This window comes from Eschrichtius robustus, chromosome 1 (assembly GCF_028021215.1).
Source record: "Eschrichtius robustus isolate mEscRob2 chromosome 1, mEscRob2.pri, whole genome shotgun sequence".
NCBI lineage: Eukaryota > Metazoa > Chordata > Mammalia > Artiodactyla > Eschrichtiidae > Eschrichtius > Eschrichtius robustus.
Genome location: NC_090824.1, coordinates 174,896,049 through 174,914,269, shown reverse-complemented (window position 1 = coordinate 174,914,269; position 18,221 = coordinate 174,896,049). Strand labels below are relative to the sequence as shown.

The following is an 18,221-nucleotide window of genomic DNA, read 5'->3' as shown; positions in this document are numbered from 1 at the left end:
CTCCCTTTAGGCAGGAAATGGCCAGCACACCTCACTTCGCTCGTGTCCAAGCAACAGCATTTCTAGGCTGGAGGGTGTGTGATGCTCTTGGTGAGGGAGCTGCCTTGGCTCCGGGGCACCTTTGTTCTATGTCCAGGCCACCCCGGCACCTGCCCATACTCTGTGCCTGTCCGTTTAGGTAGATAGAGGTGCATGCGCAGCTGCTGAGTTGGGGTCACACAACAACCATTTGGGGGCATTCAGTTTGGTGGACCCCAGGTTTTAGAGCAGTGAGACCCACCGGTTGGGCCTGCTAGACCCCATGGGCCTGACTGTTGGACACCAGGAGACGCCATGGCTGTGGGAGGCCCAACGCTGATGTGGGAAACCCAGGAGGAATTGAATCAGACCCTGGAGACCCAGAAGGGACCTAGTGACCATCTGATGCCCTCCTTTGAGCTTATATAGGGGATGGAGGCCCAGGGAGGGGGCAAGATCTACCCCCAAATTAAACCCTGGAAAGTGATGGAATTAGAACTCTTGGACCTGTTGCCTCCTGATTGCCACTTCTGGGCTTGTTACTACAAATACATCATGTAACTGGATACACTTAACGTTTTAAAGAACTTATGGCTTGAACAATGTGCGCTCTTAGCTCTTTTAAGAGGTAAAAGCAAAAGTAAAAGCCACCTGGGCAGTCTTCTCACTTCCAGTTCCTGGCCTTCCAATCACGTTGAGATGCATTCTCACCTGTCCATGGCCGAGGGGCGGGGGCGGGGGGGCAGGGGGAGGGCCTGTCCAGATTTCAGGATTCTGAGACCTGACTCATTGGACTCTCTGGTAAAGAGGTCAGATCTCGAGTGCTGGTGGACAGGAGGTAATTGTCACAGGAGGGGACATCATGGTCCCTTTCCACTGTGGCCCTAGGGGAATCTGGCCTTAAGATGCTTTAAGGTGACAGAGTGTGAGAGAAGCAGCTAAGTGAAGGTTTTAACTTGAGTCGGTGAGGCGTGTTCTGATGAAGCCGTCAGGGCTGACGCTGGGGAAATCGGGGCGCACGAGAGGACCTCTGTAGGGTCTGCCCGTAAGGTCCGCGCCTGCTCGTTGGCACGATTTTTGTTTTTGTTTTTGAGAGTGAGAGCTCAGCCTCGCTGTTTCCCTGCTCCCTGCGCCTTATATAATCCTGTGGGCTGGATTTAAAGCCAGATTATATTTTTAGGTGGAGAGAGAGATTACTTATTAGGTCTTAGGAGGAGTGGAACTCAGTTTGGCTGATGCCTGTTCTGCGAATTAATGTGCTGTTTTCACCCGGGTTCTGGGAATGAAGCTGCCTCAGGAACAGAGCGTGGATCCCACACCAGCCCTGCCCCCCACCCCCAAGGCCTCAGTTTCCACCTCACCTTCAGGTCTTCCCCAGAGGAATCCTGGGTGAAGCAGGTGGAGATCCCTGAAGACAGAGCCAGTGGGAGGGAGCCTAATTCTGAGAAAGGTGGGGAGGGCATCCCTGTGTCCATGCAGCCCCTGGGGCGGCTGCCTGCCCCCAGGTCCTGTGTCAGTAATTACATCGCATCTGCCTGACGTCCTGGAGCCCAAGCATCATGTTCCTCACGGGGCTGTTTCCTGTAGGGAACAGGAAAGTGGGCCAACTTCTCCCTTCTGAGGCTGGAGAACAGGCTCTTTCTGATTTGGGACATTAGACATCAGTATCACTTTTATGAGAGGGCGAGAAGGAACTCATCCCATGTAGAAGAAGACAAGACAGCTTGAAATCTGCAGAAACCCCAACATTTGGAGGGTACTTTGGCTGTGCTGGTGCCGTCTCTCCTCTCTGTCTCTGTCTCTCTGTCTCTGTCTCTCTTTGTCTCTCTCTGTCTCTGTCTCTCTGTCTCTGTCTCTATGTCTCTCGGTCTCTCTTTGTCTCTCTCTGTCTCACTTTTCACTGAATGTACTGACAGAAAAATACACAATCTGTATGCGTTCAGCTAGCTGACATTTTATAAACTGAGCCCACCTGTGAAGTCAGCCCCAGCTGGAGACACAAAGCAGAGCCGACCCTCAGGGGCCCTGTCGCCGTCCCTTCCACTGATCCCCAAGCCCAGGCCAGGGGCACACGGACGCCAGCAGCTTGGTGGTTCTGCCTCTTCTGGGGCCCCATGTGGAGGGTCCTGCAACCTGCACTCTCTGTGTCTGGCTCCCTCTGATCAGTGTTTTTGTTCCATGTCCCTCGAGGGGCCCCAGACGAAGCTGTGTCATCTGGACATTGGAGCCAGCTGGCAGCTTCCCAACAGAGCCACGTGGGGAAGGCAGGGTGGGTCCAACGAGACCTCCGTGCAAAGTGCTGCCTCCCAACGGCCACCATGACACAGCTGGGCGTGCTGACCAGCTGCCCCAGTGCTCAGGAGCCCCGACACCCAGGGAAGGATGCCCTGTCCTCGCCACCCAGAAAACCACTGAAAAGCAATGCTTTCCAGAGCCGAAACCATGCGTCACACACACGCACGCTCTCCTGGGAAGCCTGCTGCTGCTGCTTTTTAATTTTAAAGTCTAACCAAAGTCTTGACCCAGTAATTTAGAGAAGAGACAAATGTCTCCTGAAGGGAGCGACGTGGTCTCGAGTTGGCTGTTTACAATTTCTAAAGCAACTTCTACATCACGAAAGCCTTGGACTAATTTCCCTTCGTCACTCCTCATGCCCTAAGTGCAGCAGGGAGTTTTCCTTTGCACGAGGGGGAAACAGAGAACAGGAAACGAGGTCACGCTGGGCAGAGGACTCAGTCTCCCTTGGAGGTGAGAGCATGGGCCATACCGACGGGTGGCATCAGCCCCAGGGTGACCGAGCCAGATGTGGGTCATGTCTCTCCCGCAGGCCCCAGGGTGGGCCCCCCCAGACACCTCACCACACAGAGACGCCCTGAGGAGCCCCTTCAGCCTCCAGCCGCCCCACGAAGAGCTGCGACCTGTGTGTTGACGCAGGAAGTGTTTCTCCTCGTCCAACCCGATGGCAGCCTCACCCCCCTGCAACCCCCAATCCTCTCCCTGAACAGGAGCTGGACCACTCTTGATATTAAAATTTAGTCTGTCTAGTTTGAAACCATGACTTATGAGCCAATTCAAAGCTCTGCACCTCCTTTTCATACACTCTCCTAGGCTGTGGAAGGATTGTATTCGTTTTCTAGGGCCGCTGTTATGAAGCACCACACACTGGGCAGCAGAAACTACAGAAATGGGTCACCTCCCAGTCCCGGGGGCTGGAAGTCTGAGATCAAGGTGTCAGCAGGGCTGGTTCCTTCTGAGGCTCTGAGGGAGGATCCGTTCAGACCTCTCTCCCTGCTTCTGGTGGTTTGTTGGAAAACTTTGGTGTCCCCTGGCTTGTAGAAGCATCACCCTGATCTCTGCCTTCATGTTCAATGGTGTTCTCCCTGTGTTCACGTCTGTGTTCAAATTTCCCCTATTTGTAAGGACACCGTCATGTTGGATTAGGGCCCACCCAGCTCTAGGATGACCCCATTACATCTGCAATGACCCTATTTCCAAATAAGGTTACATTCTGAGGGACTGGGGGTGAGGACTTCAATATATGGATTTTGGGGAGACATATTTCAACCCATGACACAACTCTAGTAGGTGAAGGTGGGGAAGAGAAGGGGAAAATTAAGAAATGGTTTCAGTTAAAGCCAGGCCAAGCTACAGGGCAGAGATGGAAGTCAGGTAGCAGGGAGGGTTGGGAGAAGGGAAGGTGGAGATTGGGATGGACCCGCAGGAGGATTCTGGGGGCCTGGCCATGTTCTGCTTTCTGCCTGCTTGTGTTATAGACTAGATGCTTATGTCCTCCCAAAACTCACATGTTGAAACCCTACCCCTCCGCCCCATGTGATGGTGTTAGGAGGTGGGGCCTTGGGATGAGATGAGGCCATGAGGGTGGAGCCTCAGGGATGGGTTTGTGCCCCTGTAGGAGTCACGAGAGAGCTGGGCTCCTCTCTGCTCCCAGCCATGTGGGGACACAACGGAAGGCAGTCTGCAGCGGGCTCTCCCCAGAACCCTGACCACACTGGACCCCTGCTCTTGGACTCCCAGCCTCCGGCACTGTGAGGAATAAGTGTCTGTTGTTTAAGACCCAGCCTGCTGTTCTGTTCCAGCAGCTGAACAGACACGTGGTTACACAGTTGTTAGCTGCTTCATGATAATTCACAGACAAACATTTCTGTTTTACACACTTTTATCTATGTGTGTTATATGCCACAATTTTTTTAAGGTTAAAAAAAGGGGGGCATAGCAGTCAAAACTAGAATGAGGTATCACCTCACACTGGTCAGAATGGCCATCATTAAAAAGTCTACAAACAGGGCTTCCCTGGTGGCGCAGTGGTTGAGAATCTGCCTGCCAATGCAGGGGACACGGGTTCGAGCCCTGGTCTGGGAAGATCCCACATGCCACGGAGCAACTAGGCCCGTGAGCCACAACTACTGAGCCTGCGCGTCTGGAGCGTGTGCTCCACAACAAGAGAGGCCGCGATAGTGAGAGGCCTGCGTACTGCGATGAAGAGTGGCCCCCGCTTGCCGCAACTAGAGAAAGCCCTCGCACAGAAACAAAGACCCAACACAGCCATAAATAATTAAAAAAAAAAAAAAAGTCTACAAACAATAAATGCTGGAGAGGGTGTGGAGAAAAGGCAACCCTCCTACACTGTTGGTGGGAATGTAAACTGGTGCAGTCACTCTGGAGAACAGTATGGAGGTTCCTTAAAAACCTAAAAATAGAGCTATCATATGATCCAGCAATCCCACTCCTGGGCATATATCTGCAGAAAACCATAATTTAAAAAGATACATGCACCCCAATGTTCATTGCAGCCCTATTTACAATAGCCAAGACATGGAAGCAACCTAAATGTCCATCAGCAGAGGAATGGATAAAGAAGATATGGTACATATATATAATGGAATATTACTCAGCCATAAAAAAGAATGAAATAATGCCATTTGCAGCAACATGGGTGGACCTAGAGATTATCATACTAAGTGAAGTAAGTCAGAAAGAGAAAGACAAATATTACACAATATCACTTATATGTGGAATCTAAAATATGATACAAATGAACTTATTTACAAAACAGAAACACTCACAGACATAGAAAGCAAATTTAGGGTTACAAAGGGGAAGGGGAGGGGGATAAATTAGGAGTTTGGGATTAGCAGATATTAGCTACTATATATAAAATAGATAAACAACAAGATTCTACTGTACAGCACAGGGAACTATATTCAATATCTTGTATATAATGAATAATGGAAAGAATAAGAGTATATATATATATAAAACTGAATCACTTTGCTGTACACCAGAAGCTAACACAACGTTGTAAATCAACTATACTTCAATTAAAACGGGGGGGGGGGGCGGTGGCGGTGGCAGAGGAAGAAGTTTGCTTACCTGAGTGAGGCTGCGCTTGGTGGTGGAGGGTCCCGATGTCAGTCTGGTTCCGTGGGCACTGGGGCCTCTGATGACATGGCATGTCCTGTGTAGATGGTGGGTCTGCTGTGTGCATGCGTGTGTGCACGTGTGTGCCTGTATGTGGGCGTGTGTGCACGCACGTGTGTGTGTGTGTGTGTGTGTGGTGGTCCCAGGCTCCTTTTGTGACTGGAGGCTCCCCGAGGAAGGAGTCGCTGTGTCCCTCAGCCCCGCCTTGGGCAGACACTCCCCATCTGCTTCCTGAGTGGGGGGCCCCTGCTCCGGGCTCCCCTCTTTCCCCTCTGCTCAGGGGGAGCCGTGGGAGGTTCTGAGTCCCTTTCTGACCTTCTAGAGCCTCGTCAAACTGGGAGGATGTCCTCTCCCTCCTTCCAGGGCCCTGGTCTCTTAAAGCCCCTGCTGATTTGGCCACCGCAGAGACCTTGGCCCTCACGCATACCCCACACCTGGGGGACCGTGTCATGTACTCCTAGGTACCTCCACACGCTCCGCCCCTGCTCAGCAGGTACGGCTGGGAGGGGAATCCGGCGCCCTGCCTGGAGGAAGGATACCTGAATGAGCTTCACTTGAGCCTCACCTGGCCTCAGAGAGGAGCACCCCCTCCCATGGGCTGGGGAAGAAAAGCCCCCGGCCATAGACCCCCAACACAGGGCCGCACCCCGACCTCCTTCTCCCCTGACCCCGCTGTCATCCACCTGGGTGGGGTCGGGGTGGTCGTAGGTCGGTTGTGCCATCTCTGCCCTTTGGGGCGGTCCCTCTGCTGGGCCCTTCAGCCCCCTGACAAAGTGAGGACACGGGTTCCTCTTGTTTCCAGCACTGCATCCTAGTTGCCAAGTGCAGCACTTGGCTGGAATCTGCTGTCGTGCTGGTGCCTCGGTGTCAGCGCTGTGCGGGGGCTGGAGCTGCAAGGCTGACCACCACCGGGTCCCCTCCTCACGGGGTTCTCTGCCGCCCAGCGGGGACAGATGGGAAAGGCAGCCAACTGAGGTGTGGCGGTGAGCGGACAAGCCGAGGGCTCCGTACACCAGCCAGACCACTGAGAACTCAGAGATGAGTCCACCTCTTTGAGCCGTTACCTCATCTGTACATGAGAAAAGGCTTTTTGGTGATTAAATGAGACAATGCATGTCAAATGACAGGTAGATCACAGGTGCTTAATAAATACTAGTTGTTTTATATTACTTACATTTAAACTCCTTTTCTGATGCCTCAAGTCACCCCAGTCTTTATCGTGGTCTTTCTCTTTTTCCCAGATTTCTCTCTTTTTTTCTGATTCTTTTGGGATCTGGAAGTTGATAACATCCTTCTATGGCTCACCCACCATCTTGGGTCTTTATCATTCATGTCTACCAGGGTCAAGGAAGCATGAAAACCTAGACTATGTTGTTTCTCTGAATGTTATCAAAAGAGTTGGAAGAGAAGAGTAGAATCTTCCTTCCCACTTCTGTTTTTTATTTCCTTCTCATTGTCTTCCTTTCTCTCCTTCTTCTCTCTTGCTGCAAGCTACAAGATGATAAGATAAAAAAGCATGGAAACAGAAACTTAAAATTAGCATATATGCACAATGCTGCTGCTTTGGGCAATGGAAAAATAAACCTTGCCTACATTTCTATTTTTCCCAGAATCTGAAGAACAACATCGGTTATTTGGGCAGTTGGCTATTCCTGGGTACGTTTCAGAAATAACTTGTGTTTATTTATTAGTGGGTATTTATAACAGTGTTTCAGAGCATTTCTCCAATAACCCTGCAAAGGAGTGTGGGCTCCAGCCCTGGCGAGGGACAGGGTAGAAAGGAAAAGATGTCATGGCTGCTGGAATCACCACCCGCCCTCTCCTTAGCACTTCTGCTCACTGGGGCCCCAACATGGGGCAGTCATGGCTGTCTGAAAAACAAGGCTCTGAGCTTTGTTCCTCCACCGGGGCTTCCGTGAAAGGACGTTGTTAGAGCCTGAATCGGATTACTTCACACGCGCACACACACACACACACACACACACACACACAAACACACACACACACTAGGCTCAGGCGGAGATTCTGGAGGCACAAAAGGATGGTGGATTCCTGAGCAGTCGCCCACAGACCTGAGCGGCCAGGAATGCTGCCGGCTCCTGGGAGCTGACATCATTCCCCCTTCTGGCTCTGGGAGGAGCCCTCTGACCCCCAGGTCTTGAGGCAATTATTTTTAGCCTTGAACCCACCCTGTGGCATTTCCATGGTGCACTCAAGGGAGACAGAATTTTGGGGAGGGCCCCGTTGGCTTTTTTGAGCTTCCATCTCTGCCTCTGCCTGTGAAATTAGAGACTGTTAAGGATGGAGCCTATGGGTCCAGCATCTTCATTTGGTGGATGAGCCTGGAGAGGTCGACAGTCAGCTGCAAATCTGCCTTCCTGTTCCCCAGCTCTGCCTCGACCTCATCCCTCCTGCTCTGTTCCATTACAGCAGTTCCCAAAGAACCTGCTCTTGGGACCACCCTCACTCTCAAAAATTAGTGAGGACCCCAAGAGCTTTTGTTTATTTGGGTTATAGCCATCGACGGATGCCTATGTTAAAAGTTAAAGCTGAGAAATTAAAAATATATATTATGTATTAATTCATTAAAATACATTAATAAACTCATTGCACATTAACACAACATATTTTATGAGTAATAACTATGTTTTCCAAAACAAAAAAATTAGTGTAAAGAGTGGTATCATTCTCCATTTTGCAAATGGTTTTCATGCCTGGCTTCATAGAAGACCATGGGATTGTTATATCTGCTTCTACACTCAATTGTTTGCAATATCACACATCATGTAGCCTGTGGAAACTCCACAGTGAGAGACTGAGAGGGAAACTAGCAACTAATGTCTTTGGATTATTACAAAAAGAGACTGGACACCCTCAGGGTTCCCTGTATCACAGTTTGAGAACAACTGGTCTGTGATCTATTCATCTTTAACCCTCTTTTTAACTCTGGCTCATACAGTCATTTAATAAACATTCATTGAAGAATTGCTGAGTGTTGAGCTGGGAATTTAAAGACAATGTAGCATATGTGACTCTGAGTGCAAAAAGAAACAGCTGACTTTATCTTTCTATTAACAACGTAATTATCTGATCTCACACCCATCTTTCTCCAGGATGCTGGGAAAATTAACCTCTATCCTTCCCGGGCTTCCCCATCCAAAGATTGTGGCATATTCCAGGGGTCTTGAGTAGAGCAAAAGCTCTGGGGGACGGTCCTGTGGCCTGACGCCCAGTCTACACAGGAGCCGTTGAAATATTCACTGCTTACCAGTCGGCCCCGCACCTCCACGTCAGGCTTGAGGCTGGAGGAGGGTCTTGCTCGTGTTCCCACCTGCCCCTCTCCCCGAGAGGAGCCAAGAGTGTGGGTACAGGGCCCCACTGGCTCCCCCTTGGGAACCGCAGTCCTCTCTCTCATTCCTTTCTCCCCCCTGGTTCCTTCCTTACAGGCCAGATTCTTCTCCCTGTTAGTTTCTTCAAGACACTGACTCTCTCCCATCCACCACAAAAAGCCAGGGAAATGTGCAGGCTATTTCTGCTTCCTGCCCGCCTCCTGCCTCCCTTGGGATTAAGAGAGTTAATAATAAATGTGCCTGGTGCACACGGAGTAGCCAATAGATGTTCCTATTCTCATTCTTGCTGCTTTTACTCAGGGGACGTTGAGGCACAAAGTTTGAGTTCGAAAGGGGAAAATTCAGGAAGAGAAACCCTCCAGTGTTCACATTTCCACGTGTCCCGTGAGGATGACACCGTGTCCCCCCCTTCACCAGCTGCCCTTGATGCCCAAGCAGAGGATGAGGACCGTCCCCCAGCCCCCTTCTCCTCCATAGCCACTCTCCTGTCTCGGATCACGCCACGTATTTTGTTCATGGAGAAGCCTGCTCCTGGGTCTGTGGAAGCTTCTGCAGAGCCCCTGGGTCACCCATCCTGCCTGTGCTCAGGCCCCCCGGGAACGGGCAAATCTGCAGAGACACCTGCTCCTCCCCAGCATGTCTGTCCTCCTTCAGGTGACCACTTGCCACCCCACCTGTTTTCAGTGGCGTCAGCTGTGAGCTCAGTGCCTCCTGGGAAGCCCCCCCACCGTGGTCTGACGGAGACGGTGGTCAGCCCCAGGCCGTTGCCATGGTGCAGGTCGACCATGTGGGTCCATCTTGTAGAGTCAGTGATTATTGGTGGAATGACAGGTGTGAATGGGCAGAGGAAGGTCACCTCCGTGTAGGCTGAGAACGTCCTCTACGGGATGCAGGTGGAGTTGCCACTTCCTCTCACCAGCTGGAGCCCATGGGGCAGCTCTATCTTAGCCAAAACCATTATGGTCATTGATCCCTTTGCCCATCCTGATGGGGCTGCTAAGGCATGGTCCCTACTAGTTGTACATGTACATGTGTGTGTGTCCCCGGGCATACAACACTCAGAAAAATGGCACAGTATGGAGTCTTCTTGTTTTCTCCTAGGCTGTCAGCTGCAGGTCCCTCACCAAGCCTTGGGAGTAAGTCTGGAGGAAATGTGGTTGGTGGACAATTAAGGCTTTTTAAGTGGAAAATACCCTCTTCTTTTTTCTTAGGATGTGAACTCTGTGGATGTCAAGCCTGGTGAGAGCTGCTGTCGGACTCCTTTGTCAGACCAGGCTGGTGACTGCCAAGTGCCCCTGGTCTCCTGTGTGCTCAGGACAAGCGGGGCCTGGTCCCAACTGTGGCTGGGCCCCGAGCCCCTGTGAATCTGGCAGCCTTATCCTCCTGTTCCCCTGGCCCAGAAGCTGGAGATGAGCAAGACCCCTTCTAAACCATACCAAGTTCAGAGCAGAGAAACAGGGTTAGGACTCAGCCCCACAGGCCCCAGCCCCCAGCTTCCTGCACAAGCTACATGACGTGGGGTGATGGGGGCCTCGAGTCAAGAACTACAACAGATCAGAGCTCAGGAAAATTGCCCGCGTTGTCTGGTTCTGAGCAGACTCGCTCGAGGTGAATCAGAGGTGAGTCAAGCGCCTTTGAGGAGGAAATGACTTCCCCGGCGGCCCTTCCTGGCCAGGGCACCATCAGTCACTCTCAGGAAACAGAAGAGAGCAAGAGAGGAGACAGTCTGCAAACTCTTGGTTGCAGACGTCCCTTTTCTTCTAGGATTTGGTGGAATTGTCGTGGCTGATGAGCCTCCTGTGGGGCTGGGATGTTTTTTGACCAAGTCAGGCCCATTCAGTGAGGTGTGGGAGTTCCCTGAAGACTATTCTCCGTATACTTTCCAGGGTACCTGTCCCAGGGCATAACCTTGGCTCTTCTCCTGGGGGAGGGGTGTTCCCTGGAAGGCAGGACATGGTTGACAAGAGGCTGGAGAGCCTGCAGTCTCATAGCTCTGTAGTGGCCTCCAGGGTGGAGGGCTTTGTGGTGTGGACCCAAATTCCCGTGGCTGCGATCATGGCTGTCTTAGACTGTGGACTCTGGGAAGGCACTGGCCTTTCTGTCTAAGAGGCTTTGGTGTCTTTCAGCCCAGCAGTGCCCGCGGCTAAGGTACGATGATTTCTCAGGTCAGGCATGACTTTTTCTGCTAACAATTTATTTCCACACCTCCTAAAGCTGCTTAGATCAGAGTCCTAGTTAGGGATGGAGGGAAATTTGGATCATCTAAACCCTTCATCTGACAGAAGAGGAAACTGAGGCTCCATGCCTGTGACGTACCCAAGGTCACCAAGAAATTCATGGAAGAACCAGGACAAACCCCAGGTCTCTTCTCTGGCTGGTCCACTGTGTGCTTTATAGTTTCCATGAGGCTAGTTAATAACAACTCAATTTTCATATGCTGTAATTAATACTAATATGACTAATAATAATGGCATGTTGTTTCTGTAACTCTGGAAGTTACTCCTTAAATTTGGGTCCTAGGTCTCCGTTGCCCGACCCTCATAAAGTTAGGTTTGAATGCAGCCTAAACTCCCCAATGCAATGATTTGCTGATCGCGATTAGGCATCATATTTTGGGGGTTGATTTGCCTAGAATCTCGATTTTTTTCCCTCCTCTGTTCTCACCATGAACGCAGGATTCATCTCCGCACAATCTGTGAACTGTTCCCAATAAGACTGTCCTCATTTCATCTCACACCCCCCCACTGGCAACACCAAGGGCTGTAACTGATGTGGTTCGGAGACCCGAGTCCAAGCCATAAAAATGAATCCCCTGTGACGGTCTGGACGACGCAAACAGATCCAGCGTCTGGTTTTAATGGGAGCGAGAAATTGCTAACAGATGACGGTGGGGCTCACAGGCTACGGTCTCTGGCCTCCAACGAGAACCCTTCCTGACGGCAGCTCCTCCCCGACATGTGCCCCAGACGTGGGTTATTTACAGGACACCACCCAGACCCCGCGATGCTAAATGTATAGCAGCAGAGGCTGCGTGTGTGATGGCTGAGGTCATGGTTATTCATTTTAGCTGTAAAGACACTTGGTTTATAAAACCCCAGTGACTCCAATGGGAGGGGCTTTCGGAGAAGAACAGCCCCCCAGTTCTCTTCCTGTCCCAGCACCGGTGGGATCAGCACTTACGTCACTGGCCCCCATTCAATGCTCTGTGGCCGAGGAAGGTCCTGGACTTGCTCTGGGCTATTTTGCCTTTTGGAAGAAGATGGTGTGAGTCACAGTGATTTACTACAAACTCACCAAAAATGTGTCTGATGTGTTTGTGTCCCAAACAGAAGGCACAGAAACTGCTAAGAAATTACATGAGGGCTCAGAAACAGACATTTTGGGGCTCTGCAAGAGGCGTTTGGACAAGTCCGTTTCTGGAACCAGTTTCCTCATCTGTAATGTCAAAGTTGGGGTGGGGGGACCAGGCTATTTCTCAGTCCCTCTCCAGCCCTTACAGTGTGCAAGCCTGTGAGCGTGTTCAAGTGTGTATTACCAGGGTGTTTTTAATCTGCATGCCGCCTCTCCCAAGGTGGCTGCTTCCTGGAGGTCAGGGGCCACCTCTGGGTGTACACGGCTATTTCTCTACCTCTTCTTGCCCCTGTGGGTTCAATACTCTTGAACTAAAGAGGTTAAGTGAGAGGCAGAGAGGTTATTTAGAAGAATTTGAAATAAACCGCACGCCCCACACCGTGTCACAGGCACGCACCATGGAAAACAAAGGTGAAATGGGCGGTAACAGGCCATCCTACCTGGCAGGTAGAGGGCTTGCCTTTATGTATCCAAAGACGTCCAGGTCGATGGGTGACAAATAAAGGCCATTATTCCCAAAAGGGAACTCTTTTCAACCCTCTGCACACAAAAGAGGAATCACTGTCAGTGGGCGCCTTTTGAACATATCCAACAATAGCACAGACTAAGATAAACGTGCCCCAAATCTAGGCTCTTTTTGGCAAATTGCAATTTAGCAAAACTGTGCTCATGTAGAGAAAGATGCGTGGGACAAAGTGGTACTGTGGGTGAGGATACACGTGATTTACATTTTCTTCTGCTTGTTCATTTGTATTTTCTATATTTTTAACCACAAACACAGATAAATTACTTCAAGAAAAAAATCTCAATCTCATTTAATCAGTAATTTAAGAATGATGGGGAGGTCCTGCCCCCCCCCCCCAGAGCAATGGGCTTCCTGCTGCCCCCAGGGACAGAACTACCTCACTCTTCCTCCCTCTTCGTTGGGGTTTGGGCAATTCTGCACACTCCCCTTATATCAGCAACTCACACAGGATCACATGACTCCATCCTTTGTAACAGCCAGTCTTGTGGGACACCCATGGCCTGGGTGGATCCTCTCTCCTTTCCTAGCATTTCACTTCTGAATCAGTCTGTGGGCCCTGAACTCTATTCTTTCTCATGCCGTCCTTGCAGTATTTCAGGTCCATTTGTGAGCTCACCTCTCCAAATCTTCGAGCAGGTCCCTTGAGAGTGGTAATTGTGTCACCTCCCTCTTAAGTTTTCTTTCTTCTTCCCTCCCTCCCTCTGTCCCTCCCTCCCTTCCTTCCTTCCTCTCTTTTTTTTCTTTCCTTCCTTCCTTTCTCTTTATTTCCTCCCTCCCTCCTTTCCTTCCTTCCTTCCTTTCTTTTCTTTCTTTCTTACTTTCTTGTTTACTTGCTTGCTTTCTTTTGTTTTCTGGCTTTGTTGAGCTAAAATTGACGTATAACATTTTGTAAGTTTATGGTGTACAAAGTAGTGATTTTTATGTATGTATAACAAAATCGCTACCACAATAAGGTCAGTTACATCCAAAAACATGGAATGCCTCACAAATTTGTGTGTCATCTTTGCTCAGGGGCCATGCTAATTGCCTCTGGATTGTTCCAATTTTAACACTTACATTACTTCTAGTGACCTAGCTTGGTGCTTCATATCTATTAAGCATCGAGAAATAATTGCAAAATGCAATTGTGTTTGAACGACACTGACAGCATCCTGTCTGAATTCTGAGAATCTGTAAGTCAAGGACTTCAAGGTATCCCGATGAAGTTTGCCGAATACAAAGAGGATGAGGAGAGAAAGAGGATGAGTTCTGAACATCAGGGCATGACACTGTGAGCAGGCAAAACATGCAAGGAAAGCCCGTGAAACCTCCGTGGTCACGGGTCATTGCATTTGCCTTCTGGGTGGTTGAGGAGCAGTTGTGGCAGGTGTGGGCTGGAGGGGCTCCCAGAACAGACCCTGATGGAAAGCACAGCCGTGGTCCTGCTGCCTCTGCCATGTGTATTTCCTGAGGTTCACGCAGCAGGAACTTGGCCCAAAATCCTGTGACAAGCTCAGCTTCGGGCCGTGGTGACATCGGGCCTTGGAGGCTGTGAGTCCTGCACTGAAAGGCTGCAGTCTGAGTCTCAGGCACGTTCCAGAGGCTACGTTTGCAGTGCTCTGTGCGTGCACAGGGCGCACAGGGGCCGAACGGCCTCCCCATCGCCACTGGCCCATCTCTGGCTCATTCATCTCCTGCAGCTGTCGGCTGAGAACAACAGGTGAAAGCAGGCCCGGCTCATTGTCCTGGAAAGCCTTTAGCTACGCCTGTCACCCCCTCGCCTGGTGCAGACCTCCAGCTTAGAGCGGCTCACGCTGGGAGGCCAGCTCTCTGCACGACTGTGACCCGGAAAGACCTCTTTCCAGACCCAGCCTCGAAAGTTCCCCACGTCTGGGCCTGGGAAGTTGTCCCGGGGCCTCTTGAGGGGTGGGGTGAAAGGCAGGGACAGGTGCAGGCCCTGATGGCTGCAGGTCCGAGAGTGCATTCCGCCTCCAGGCGGGGCCCCTGTCACCGGCGGGATGGCCCGGGGCGCCTGGTGTTTCAGGTCCCCTCTGTCTGCCCACCTCCCCAAGTCTTCAAGCAGGCCACTTAGGGGTGGTCACTGTGTGTCTTCCTTTTAAGTTCTTCCTAATGGTTTAGTTGGGTACTTTATTGTAAATATTAAACCTCGAGAAAGAAATGCAAAATGCAATTGTATTTGAACCGCACTGCTAGCATCCTGTCTGAATTCTGAGCAACTATAAGATGAAGACTTCAGGGCATCAGGATAACTTTGCCAAATATGACAAAGGACCAAGAAGGAAGACTGAAGGTCAGGACCCTAATGAGGGAGGTGGAGGGGCGGTGACAGATGGGAGGGGCCCTCAAGCCGGGGAGCGGGGTGGGCTGGGAGGAGTTTGGTCTAATCCCGGCCTCAGTTACGGTTCTGTCCTCCTGCAGCCATGGCTCCCGCCCGCCTCCTTGAGAGGGAAGGCCTCCTTGCCCTGCTCTGATGGCTCAGACACGCGTCACCTCTTTGTTACCTCATTACTTTTTTTCCTTCTTTTTTTTTGTGGCGGGGAGCGGTGAGTATGAGGAGAAACAGAGTCACAGTAGGTGGGAGACTTGGGAACAAGTTCTGGGGAAGGGAGGGCCCCCAGATCATGAGCACAATGATGGAAAGCACAGAAGGGTGGTGAGTCTCTGCACGGCGCCAGTCAAACTTTAAGCGAAACGTGTGCTTCCCAGCAAACTGGGGTTGTCTGCGTCAGAGGGTCAGCAGGCCCCTTCCATGGACACACACGACGGGGGCTCCCAAAGCTGGGCATGGGAGGGTGGATTCGGGGCTGGGGTCTGCCCGCTGGGTGGGGGGCTTTCTCCTTCCATCTGGAGGGCTCCTTCTGCCTTCATCCCTGGTCTCTGCAGCCCAGCAGGCAGCACCCCAGTCAGTCACAAGTGAGGGTGGCGAGCTGGACAATTTCCCCACAAACGCTACTCCTCCTGTGTTTGGAATTCTGGGCACCAGCCTCACTCCTCATGGAACCGCTTACAAAGATGCCATTTAATTAGGCTGCTAAGTCATCGAGAGGGCAATTAGCAAGCGTCTCTTTATTGGATTTTCTAGTCTGGAGACTGTGGAGTCATCATTTTCCCCTCCTGCCTCTCTCTCCCACCTCCCCGGGTCCCTGCCTCTCTGCCTCATGGCCTGCACTCTGCTCAGGACCCTCGAGGCTATTTCTTCCCTGCAGTCCAGCCAGACCACACCCAGACTGATCCCCTGAGAACCCCACTTGGGCCCCTGCCTTGTAAACCTTTGACGGTTGCCCACCGGCCACAGGACTAGGACTAAGCCCCTTACCCTCAGCTTTCAGACAGGTTCCTTCATCTGGCCCTGATCCTCCAACGACCCCTGGGAGGAGACCTCGACCCCCCACGAGGTGTATTCCTCCTTTCCCGCCTGGCCTGCTGCCCACATCCCCGTGCCGAGACGGGGGTCCGAGTTCAGTTCAACCTCAAATCCCCCTCAAGCCTGGCCAACCTTGGGCACTGTGGTGTCCCTGTCTGGAACTCTTATTGTAGAGAGGCTTTTTTGGTTCTTACCACTGGTTGTGTTGTAACATCATTCACCTTTTTACTCACATATTCTATCCAGCTAGATGATAACCCCATTTGGTCAAGGACTGTGTCTCATACGATTGAACTTCGGGACATCCGTGTAATCGTTTCTCAATCGAGTCAGTAGAATCTGGATTATTATCACAAAGCATCTCAGGGTGGGGGGCTGGGTGCTGGGGCAGCAGGAACTGTCGTGGGTAGGGGGCTGCAGCACAAGACCCTCTACACCTGGACTGTTCTCTGTGGAAACTGTGTCAAGGGACCTCCATGAACCCAGAGCAGGGCTGCGTGTGTGGTCGGCCACAGGCTTCAGCCAGTGGATGGGAACCACCCGCAGCTCTGGTGACGGCCCTCCAGGACAGACTTGCGGTGGCCACTCACTTGGGACATCCCGGACTTGCCTGCAGTCTGGAGTCCCGTGGATGCCCCCTTCCCTCCCAGTGCCCCTCCCCCTTCCTTCTGCTCCCATGCCGGCTGACCCAGCTTCTCTGAGCCATCATTCCCATCATTTCCCAGCACCAGTGCCCCCGGGTCAGCACGCCATCTTGGGGGAGCCCTCCCGGCAGCCCAATAAACCGGCTTCAAAATAGCTTCACTAAGCCCACTGGGGACACCCAGTCTCCCTGGCTCCCAATCCCCCAGTCCTCCATCACCCGGTCCCAGATGTGCTCATGGAGAGGCTGTCACTCAACATCCTGGAGTGCAGGTCTATTATTAGGCAGCTCCCAGTGCATGCCAGCACCCCCATCCCCAGGTCCCTCAGGTCCACCATCTGGCTGCCAGTGGCTGCATGTGCCTGGGTTTTCTTAAGGAAAGGCGGCTCTGGCCAGGGGAGTCCTGGGGATGACCAGGTGACGGTGTCCGGAGAGAGGAAATGCTTGCTAAGTCTGGGCAGGCTCTCCTTGGAGAGGGTAAGGGGAAAACGGGGGCTGGTGATCACTGGGTCCTGGCCGCAACGCCTGCCTTTACTTCTAGGACACAGGGTTCTGCAGGGCTGGGACTGGGGGGAGGCAGGCAGGGCGTCCTGCCCCTAATTCAAGGAGGAGCTCAGTCTCAAGTCTGTGCAATCCCTCGCCTCATTTCCCTCCCCCCTGCCTGGTACCATGCTCCACAGCAGAGGGGTAAAGGGAAGAGTACAGGCTGGGGGTGCCATTCCACTGATCACCTCTCTGGCCCTGAGTTTTCTCATCTGTAGAATGGACGTAATAAAGCCCCAGCCCATCTGCTTTGCAGGGTTGCTGGGATCACATATCCTCAAGTGTGACGGGGTGATACTCGGAATGCCCTGCAGCCTGCTAGCCGATCGTAGAGACGCAGAGAGCAGTGGATGGCAAATGTCCCTTCCTGCCTTGCCCTTGGGTCACACATCTGTCCTCACCTGCCACCTTGCTGGCACGTGGGAAGAGACCTCGCACCCACGGTAGGAGTGGGCTCCGATCTGTGTGCTCTTCAGAGCAGACCTCGTGCTGCAAACCCCAGGCCTCCCAGATCAAAACTCCCCATGTGCTCAGAGACTCCCAGCAGTGGGGAGGGGAGTAAACCACACCAGGGCTGGGGAGAGGCATGCCCCCTGCCCCATGAGACACGGGTGAGAGCCGTCATTCTTCTACAGATCTGCGGGCAGGTATGGGTGTGGTCTCTGCTCACACCAGGCGGGTGTCACTCGTGAGAGTTCTCCCCCAGCATGGCAGCGGCAGCCGCCCAGCCCCGGGGCTCAGGCCATGCAAGCTGCTGGGGTTGTGACTGGGAGCCAGCCTTGTCCCTCCCAGCTCAGCCTCTCCAGCTTCAGGGAGCGAGACCGGGCCATCCCTGAGCTGCAGCTCCGGCGGGAACTCCAGGGGCATCTGGGGGGGGGGCTCTTGCCCGGTGAGGCTCCAACAAGCCTGCCCGGGGGCCTGGAAGGAAGGCTGTCTGTGCCCGCTGCAAGACTTCCTCCAAGAACAATGGAAGAGAAGATGCCGTCT

The 18,221-nt window shown here is 52.3% G+C and overlaps 1 non-coding gene across 1 annotated transcript; it reads right to left on the bottom strand.

Annotated features, from left to right (window-relative positions):
- Positions 1-13,650: 13,650 nt before the first annotated feature.
- Positions 13,651-13,754, bottom strand: LOC137778359 (U6 spliceosomal RNA). Its single transcript, XR_011076850.1, has one exon. It is a non-coding gene; the product is annotated as a U6 spliceosomal RNA (small nuclear RNA).
- Between the last annotated feature and the right edge of the window lie 4,467 nt (positions 13,755-18,221).